Consider the following 9,682-nt stretch of genomic DNA (forward strand, 5'->3'; position numbering starts at 1 on the left):
ACCTGGAAATATTTTCAATTCATTTTTTATTTATTTGGCTTCATGAACAATCACAACAAATGAAAAATTTATTACTATGCTGCTGAATGAAAAGGACAAGTAACATGGAATACATCAGATTCTTTTAAATCTAAGAGAGAAGTTAATTATAGGCTTATAAATGTATTTTAATTTCTTAATGATTTCAAGTAGTAAATTAAATGTATTATGTATATACCTTTGTCTCTTCCTTAATATAGGGGGAAGTAGCTTATGTACAAGTAAAAGAAGATGGTGGAGGGCGATCTCGTTCACGAAGCAGAAGTTACTCGCCAAGACGCACTAGAGGTTCTCCTACGTATTCACCTGCTCGGCGCTCAAGATCACGATCTCGGTCACATTCAAGGTCTCGATCCATGTCTAGGTCAAGATCACGCTCCAATTAATGAGAAAGTATGCAACTTCATCAGCTCTAGCATTTTTGTGCTGAGTCCATGAGATATTTGTTGGCAGGTTGATTTTTCATTTTTGCAGTAGTGTCAACTGAAAGTATTTTCTTGCGAAATATCATTGTGTTGTTGATGTCATGTTTGTCTCAAAATTTAAATTGTTTGTGTAAATTTTAACTGTTACAACACCAAAGGTTTTCTAGAACATTTCACATTCATATTAGAAAGCTCACTTTGTCTGATCAAATCGGTTGCACTTGCTTGGATATGTCTGTTGTAAACCTTTATTACTTTGTTAAAACAGTAGGAATGGGAATTATAAGCTGCTCTTATTACGTTTGATTTGAATGAGTGTGTTATTTCTATTAGTTTATGCTAAACAACATGCATAATTATTCTGACACACTTGCGACATATTGTATCAATTGTACCAGAATGACAACAAGAGTCATGTTCATTTAACCCCCTTTTCAGCTTAGTACCTTGTGTTTTTATGAGAGTAAGTGACACCGTTTTGTCTGATCTTTCCCATTCAATCTCTTCCAAAATAAAATTGAAATATTCAGGTGTAGAAGTTTGTTTTGATGCTTATTTCATTACAATTTTTTAGATAAAAGTAATTAAAAAACAAACTGATAATCCTAATTTAGATTTTTGCCACTCCCTACAATTGTAATTTTTATTTAGTGAGTAGAAATATTTACACTTTCACCTGGTATAGATAAAACTGCAAATCTAGGGTATCTGTTCATATTTTCTACTTGTTTCTAGTTGAAATAGTTTGAAAACTGGTTTTTTAAGTTGGTGGTATGAAAAATGTAAAATTCAACTCAGAATTTTTATTTTGCAATATCAAAAGTTCTAAAGCTACCAAAATCATAAATATATCTTCTGAAATATGAGATTTTCCTCCATGCAATCTATTTGCTGTAGAGTTCCTTTTCCCCATTATATAGGGTGTAAATTTCTAAATTTTCAGTTATGTTAGAAGCATTTTGGGATCTTACAATTTCAAATAATGCAAGTTTATCATTGCTTTGTATTTTTGATATTCTATGTAATGGCGATAAATTATTTTTATTGGTTTTCCAGCTTGCTTTTTTATTTGTTAAAGTAATTACTGTAGCAGTTCCTTTTCACTTTATAAAACTCCCTCTTTTAATTTGAAACTAATGGTATCATAAGGTGAACTTCATTCTGACATGAATTTAGAGATTAGTGAGGGTTTTTTGAAATTTCTGTAAATAAGACAGTTACTGAAATAACATAAAAGTATGCTATAGGGATATAAACACTATTTAAAAAATATACAAAACATTTTATTACACAATTTCAATAAAGCTGGTTAGTGCATGACATCATTAGGCCTCTGATTGTGGAACCTAGCTTTCAGGTCATCAGTTACAGGAGTTTTAAGTAATGCTATAGTATCTAGTTACATCATGTAGAATGTTTTCTTTTAGTGTTATGAATTGTAAATTTACCAAAAATGTAACTGAAGATCAGAAACATTCATTGGTTATCATGCTTTCTTTGAAGTGTGTACTTCAGATATAGTTTCATCTCTGAGTTATTAAATTGTATGAATGCAGAAGTGGCTGAAATAATGCCACTAGGCTGGAAAGGATTTTAATGTGCCAAAATGAAAATACCATTTTTAATGAAAATTCATAGGATTGGTGTTTTTTGTTATGTTTTAAAACTCTGAGAGGGACTACATTTAGTTGTATATTTACTTGGGTGATATTTCACATTCATAACTACTACCAAACTTTTACTATAGAACTCTTATGAAAAGTGGAAAATAACTTGACTTTAAATGTACTTTTTTTTTCACTGAGTTGACTGTATTTAATTGTTATATGATAGCTAGTGACAAAAGGAATACTTCTTTGATCAAACAGTACTGACTGCACTGGTGATTTCTTGACAGTGTAAACACCACTAGACAGTTTATGATAAAGCTGAATATAATTCCAAAGTTTATAGAAATTGAATGCTTAAAGGCTTTCACAAATATTTGGGCAAAGTAGAAACTAGCAAAAGTGATCTTACATTTAAAGACAATTTAATATTTGTGATTGACTGCAACTAAAGTGATCTTACATTTAAAGACAATTTAATATTTGTGATTGACTGCAACTTTTGGAATAAAGAATTATTTAACTGCATCTAAGATTTTCATTGTTTATGGAAATTCTTTATCAATCGTAGCCAATTTCTGGTTTTTAAGCTTTTCCAGGCTTCTGTATGGCAATGTATCAAAGTATTCTTAAGAAAACAGCAAGCTTTTTTAATTAAAGCATGTTTCAGTTGAATGATAATACTCAAGTTGCTTTTACATTGTTTAGATTTACCCAGAAATAATCCTCAGTCTTGTTTGTACCTCATAGAAATAGTTGTATTGCTTGATAGTGCTAATATTTTGTGTATAGTTTTCTTTCTGTTCCTGGTGTAACTGTATGGCTTAGAGTGAGTTATTCTGTTATTAGTGTTACCATTATCTTAGAAGATACTAGACTTCGATTTAAATAGAAAAGTGTTATGTAAAGTAAATCCACCTGCATTTTACTCTTAAAGTAAAAGCTTGCATTTCATGGGCACATCTAATAAACTGGATATTTTCAATGACTATAACTTTTAAAACAGTTTAAAGTTTGTATTGTTTAGTGAAAGGATATCTTTGTAATCAGAAAAAAAGAAATATGTCAAAATGAAAAAGAAAAACTCATCTTCAGTATGAATAAAGAAACCATGAGAAAATCAAAACACAATTGTTGTTAGTTATGCACAGAGCTGCTAACTGAAGCATTTGTTTTCTTATTCAGAACAGGTATAAAACTTTTAGGATATTTCCATATATGTGCTTCTTCTTTGTTGTGTTCATCAAACATAACTAATGATGTTGATTAAACAATTTTAAATGTCCTTGTATAGGCATGTTATAAATTCTTAAAACCTTTAACTTCTTAACCATGGTAAAGAAAAGTATGTTGCTTTTTAGGCATTTACTTAAAAGAATGAATAAACAAGTCACATCTGCATGAAAAAAAAACCAAAAAAATTGAGAGCTTTTTATTTGTTTCAATGCTTTTATTATGTTTCACAGACAGATAGGAAATTGAGTTATTAGTTTAAAATCAAGTTCATTCAGCTTTCATACTTTTCAATGAAAACAAATAAAACATTGTAAACATTCAAAATGAGAGCTCTGAGGGCCATCAAAGGTACACATCAGAAGCCAGGAGGAGAACCTGTGTCTGCTTGTGAGATTTTAACATTGTAGAGCATTATAAATAGAAAACTTAATAGTTTGTTACTACCATTATACCTTTTAAAATAAAGGTGGTTTTGTTTATTATTGAAAAATCTTTTTTTTTTTTTAACTTAAACATAAAACAGAATATAGGTGAGGAGTTATGGAAATAATGACAAAGTATCCTTTATAGGTTCCACCTGTCTTTATTTGAAAACACTTGGTTTGCCTTATTCAGTTGCAGAGCTAGTATCAAACCTACTGTTATCGTTTTTGTTTAGACCAAAAGAAAGCAAATGTAGTTGGGCTTCTTACTATTTTTTTTAACATAGGGAGTATGAAGAGTAGAAGCCTTATCTAAGAAAAGCATCCTCAGTGCCTGTGTATATTTTTTGCCCATCTTATAAATTATAAGAAAGAGTCAGTCAAATGTCTTTGCCTTGTGGCATTATTCCTTTGGTTACTGGTTCCTTGCATCAGGAAGACCTAATGTTACTCTTGTCATATTTCTTTCCAAAAATACAACTAGTGGATGAAACTGTTTGAAATTTGACAGAAACCTTCTTAAAGGCATGCAGGTTCAGAAGAATAAAATGTTTTATTTTGATTTTTCTGCTATTTCAACTAAAAATTGAATAGTTCAAGTGTAAGGTGATTTTCATGTTAAATATAAAAATACTTTTTATTAATCTTGCGGTTTTCAAATTTCATTTGCATAACCTCTAGAACCTCCTGAAATTTAAGTTAAATATTTATATTTTATTTTTACTACCATAACACTAACTGTAGTTATTATCATCAATGTACAGTGCAATTAAATATTTAAAATTAAGAAATAGAAATATGTATACTTTTTAATTCTTTGTTGAATAATCTTGAATTATCATCTTTGGGTTATTTGTGCAAGTTCACATCTTTACCTTTTCACTTAGTTTATTTTTAACGTTTTATTTTTCTTTCCTGTCCTTTACCATTTGTTATGCATGAGTGCCCCTGGGTGATATAATGGTATCATCAGCAGAGATACTTTTGCTTTCGGCAAAAAAGTTTTTGCACTCACTTAGTAACCTAAACCTTTCAGATATTAATTTTAAAACACAAATAATACATAATTAACTAAAATATAAAAGTAAAACCCAAATAAAGTTAAACTATCTTACTAATATATATCAAGGTGAGAAACAACACTAAGTGCTAGCTAGGACAAAAGCTGTAAGAATACTTCGGCTGTTAGATGTACTTTGCTTGTCAATTTTAAAATAACCATTAAAAGATTGTGGTTTAAAATGAGCTCTTTCTATAGATTATAAACAATAAATACACATAGCTTTGAAATCTCAAATGTGTGGGGGAACTGTTATTTAATTGGATAGAAAATTGGCTGGAGATTAGTAATATATGGAGCTAGATCTGACTGGATCACAGTTACAAGAGGTGTGCCTCAGGGCTCTATGCTGGGTCCTTTGTTATTTGTGATTTATATTAATGATATGGATTTCTAATGAAGTTTATAGACAACATTAAGATTTTTGGGATGGCTAACTGTCAGACTTACAGTGAGAGTTAGATCATTTGATGCATTGGGCCAATATGTGGCAGATGATGTTTAACTCTCCACAGTGTATGATGCATGTAGGTTTTCACAATTTAAATGGGAATACATTAAATACTATGATTGAAGGAAAAGATCTTGGTGTCGTGATCGAAAAATCACTTAAATCATCTAAACAGTGTATTGTAGCTAGCAAAAGGGTTAATAGGATTTTGGGTAGCATCTATAGAAATATTGAATATAAGATGAGGGATATTATTGTTTCACTGTATAGATCCCATGTTAGGCCTCATTTTGAGTACTGTATACAGTTTTGAGCTCCCTTCCTCAAGAAGGACAATGAATTGTTGGAGAAGGTTCAGAGAAGAGCCACTAGGATGATACCTGGGATGGAAGGGACATCCTTGATGGTTTAGTAGTAAGCTCCTTTTTGTCCCCTTAAAGTTTTATGATTTTATTTATCTATAAGGTGAGTGTTTCTACTGTCATGGGGTAGGAATATTTATTTTTTGTTCTCTGAATTGACCTGAAAGAATTTGAAATGGGTACCAGGGAAATAGCACTGTACATGTAGTTTTGAGTCTAGACATATACAATGCAGATGTAGTAGTATTCAAGTAAAAGAGACCAAATAATAAGATTTGTGAATGCTCATGCATTATGTAAAAATAAAAGTGAAATTCAAGTATTTTTAAAGGTTTCTTTTGAAATAAAAAAATTAAAACTTTAAAATATAAAATACATGATAATGCTAATTTCATCAAAATAAATTAATAGCAAAGTTATTTAATTAAATTGTCAATGTAACTCTGTAAAACCTCGTGACAAGCACAGAAAGTAGTTTAAAGAGTATGTGACAATCAAAGGGTTAAAGTCTGTATGTAAGCCTTGTGCTATGAGGTAATGGATGGATTGGTTAGACTAGCTGTGTACAGTGATTTTTGCAATTGAGTAGGAATAAGAAAGAAATTGAACCAGACATTGCATTATACCCACTTAGGTACAGGCAAAGAGATTTCACCTTAAATTTTTTTTATCAGCTGTCTCATAGTTAGATTTAGCATACACTAATACTCTGTAGGTTTATAAATTGCATTCAGCAGGTATTACACTAATTAAAACAGCACATGTAAGATATTTGTTAGCGAGTATGGAGCATATATGAAAGTTTCTTTAAAGATTATTTTTCTTGGGACTGGTACTTGACCTATGTAGCACTAAGTATAGTATAATGTTACAAGTTTATAACAACTGTAATTACTTAGATTGGAAACATTTTGGATACAAGTACTTAATTATTTATCCTTATGTTTAAAGTTTTCATAGTAGCAGGATTTGAATAAAAAAATTTTCCAAATGTATATGCTACACTCTGCCTAAAATTTTCATTTACTGAAAATTCAGTTAACTGAGTTTTAGATAGTCTGTGATGCAGATTCAGATTTGGAACTTCATCACAGTAAAAATGTTTTTCTCTTCCATTTTAATAAATCACATAAAGTTGTCTTTCCCCACCCACCCTTTCTTGTGGTCATAGGTACTTAAAAAAAGGCTAAATACAATTGTTAAATGAAGCTTGTAATAAGACCTATCAGCCTTTATTTAACAAAAACTCGTGGTTATCAACCAAATACCAAGGCAAAAGGTTTTGTTCAATTTGCTTTAATTTGTAAATTTGAACATAATTATACACCATAGGCATACTTTTTTACATTTGTTAACTTGTTAAAATAAGTATTTAACAACAAACATTAATATATGGTTGTGATGACACTAAAATCATGTAGTCTCAGTGTCATAAGATCAATAAATTGATATGAGAAATTCTTTCTAAAAAGTTACAAGAGTAATAAAAATTTGTACCTTGAACTATAGGCTTACTAAACCTTCCCAAAATGGTAACGTTATTTCATTTTCCATACTTCTTCATACATTAAAGATTTTTTTCATAAAAAAACAAAAACCAACCAAACATCCAGTTTAACTTCTACTGGTAAGTTTCTATGCAGACTCATCCCAGCAAATTTTTTTTTTTATGTCTTTACATTGTAACAGTAATAATTGCTTTATTATTTGTTTGCTATAATGTGACTCTGGAATCAGTGTTTATTGATCTATTACCACAAACCAGTGATTAAAATCAATAGTACCAAGGTAATGAAACTTGTTGCATGCACTTACCCATTTTTGAATTTTGATTATAATAAAGATAACCACCACCTGTAAACAAGATCGTACAGGATTTTGTCCCAAATTATAAAACAAGTTTTGTGCAGGGGAACAAATTCCTTCAGGCTACAATAAATTGTCTTCAAAATTATATCATTATGAATTCCTTAACAATATATGAAAATCACTGGATGTACACTGAAATCTTAACCCTAAAATGAAATGTAAAACAACTTCAGTTGCTTGTATTCTTAAACTCTAAGGAAAAGACAGTTGAAAAGTTCTAAAATATTTTACAACAGCTTTATTCTCTGTTTTGTTAGGAGCAATCTAAAAATATATACGAATGTAAAATTAAGCAACAAATTTGGTTTATTTGATATGAACATACATGAAGTACACTGTACAGAACACAAAATGAGTACACCAAAGCCTGATTCAGCAATGTGAAAAGCCTACAAGGTAACTGCACTGACCACTAGTATTAGTATTCTGAAAGTTTGATTATTGTTCTAATAGTTATGTTGTTTCATGAAGTATTTCTTTGTTGGAGAGGAGATCAAAGTATGTCCCTAATTTTTTTTATCAGTGAAAGTGGCATATATTTTTTAGATTTGTTGAATGTGAAACTGAATTATTGCTTTTTTACTCCAGTACTTCAGAATTAGATGATACTTGACCTTTGAAAATCTGTATTTGTCCCATGGTGTCTTAAAATTCATACTTTTTCACATGTTTTCTGTGTGTTGTAATAAACTTTTTATATTAAATTTTGTCTGTAGAACAATACATGGGAAGGATCCCTATGGATAGCCAGAATCCTTGGCTGTACTGTAAGGAATAAAGTTGATTGTATAATGGAGTTACACCTGTAACATGGATGTAGCTGGGAACAGAAAGTCTACAGTTTTCTGTTGTGGTCCTTGGATGTACTATAAAGAATAAAATGGATTTTTTAAGGAACCTAATGTGGAGCAGTATTCCTGTTCTTGGACTGACTGAGATTCCTTACTGCTTTTGTAATATATCACTAGAGGGTTTTGGAGTAGAAAAAGCCAGGAGTTGATGGCAAGCATATGGATCTACTGGTGCAATGGGTTACATGCTGGGAAGGGAATCACTGATACTTGGATAGGGATGTAGGATCAGGATGGATGCAATTCTTGGATAAAAGGAATCATGGACACTTGGATAGGGATATAGGATCAGGAAGGATGCAATTCTTGGATAAAAGGAATCGTGGACACTTGGATAGGGATATAGGATAAGGAAGGATGCAATTCTTGGATAAAAGGAATCATGGACACTTGGATAGGGATATAGGATCAGGAAGGATACTGTTTCTGGATAAATGGTATGGCCAATTTTGTTGAAACATTAATGTTTATGCTGCAGTATAGGAATTCTGAAATTTTCTGGACCTGTAGTGTGTGTTTTCCTTAAGTGTTTTCCATAGCCATCCATCCACTTACAAAATGTGTAGAAACCCATTCATAAATGTTTCTTTAATCTAAAAAGTAAAGTTCTATGTTCTACTAATATTCCCCTTCACAATTGTTATTATACATTTGTGGTGTTTAACTCTATCATGCCTGTATGAGTGCATTCTATCTAAAGGGAAAATTGCACCACTGAAATATAAACTACAGAAAATAAACTTGTAGTCATTCTTTCACACACTTGTAAAATAATTCCAGGAGTTGAAATTTATTAATAAACAAATATACTTTTTTAGTTTTATACATTAAAATGAATATTGCACAATGCGATTTGGGGTTGATTTCAGTGTGCTCCAAACAAAATCAATAGTGTTGGCCAATTTTCTGACCATCATATGGCACTCTTTGCATCTAGGAAGAAAGTCATAATATTATAGTTCTAAATTCACCTTTTAATTTGAATGCAAGTGTAATTTTATGAATTTTAGTTAATGATCAGTTGTCATGGTCTGATGTAGTTGCGTATATCTCGGCTTTGATTTAAACACATAATTCATGTAGAGATCAGGACAAAGTGATAAAATCTTAGCTTGGTGATATGTTGGTAGAAAAAAATGTGACAAATTTCAGTCACAGTTACAGCTGATTTTTTTTTTTAAACTTGTGAAAAATTGACACTATCATTTTGTACTTCATTTGAATGATCTCACAGTATGATAAATTTTTTCTTGGAACAAGATGTGATAGATTTAGTTAAGTCATTTTGCACTTGACCATAGCAAGTTTTATTTCACTGACAAGGTTAGGTTGTGTTTACATTAGGCTTTATCAGTTTAAC

The 9,682-nt window shown here is 30.7% G+C and overlaps 1 long non-coding RNA gene across 1 annotated transcript; it reads left to right on the top strand.

Moving 5' to 3' along the window:
- Nucleotides 1–217: 217 nt before the first annotated feature.
- LOC111089725 lies at nt 218–8,373 on the top strand. The gene is made up of 2 exons (XR_002613941.1): nt 218–432; nt 8,188–8,373. It is a non-coding gene; the product is annotated as an uncharacterized LOC111089725 (long non-coding RNA).
- The last annotated feature ends 1,309 nt before the right edge of the window (nt 8,374–9,682 follow it).

This window comes from Limulus polyphemus, unplaced genomic scaffold (assembly GCF_000517525.1).
Source record: "Limulus polyphemus unplaced genomic scaffold, Limulus_polyphemus-2.1.2 Scaffold7183, whole genome shotgun sequence".
NCBI classification, from domain to species: domain Eukaryota; kingdom Metazoa; phylum Arthropoda; class Merostomata; order Xiphosura; family Limulidae; genus Limulus; species Limulus polyphemus.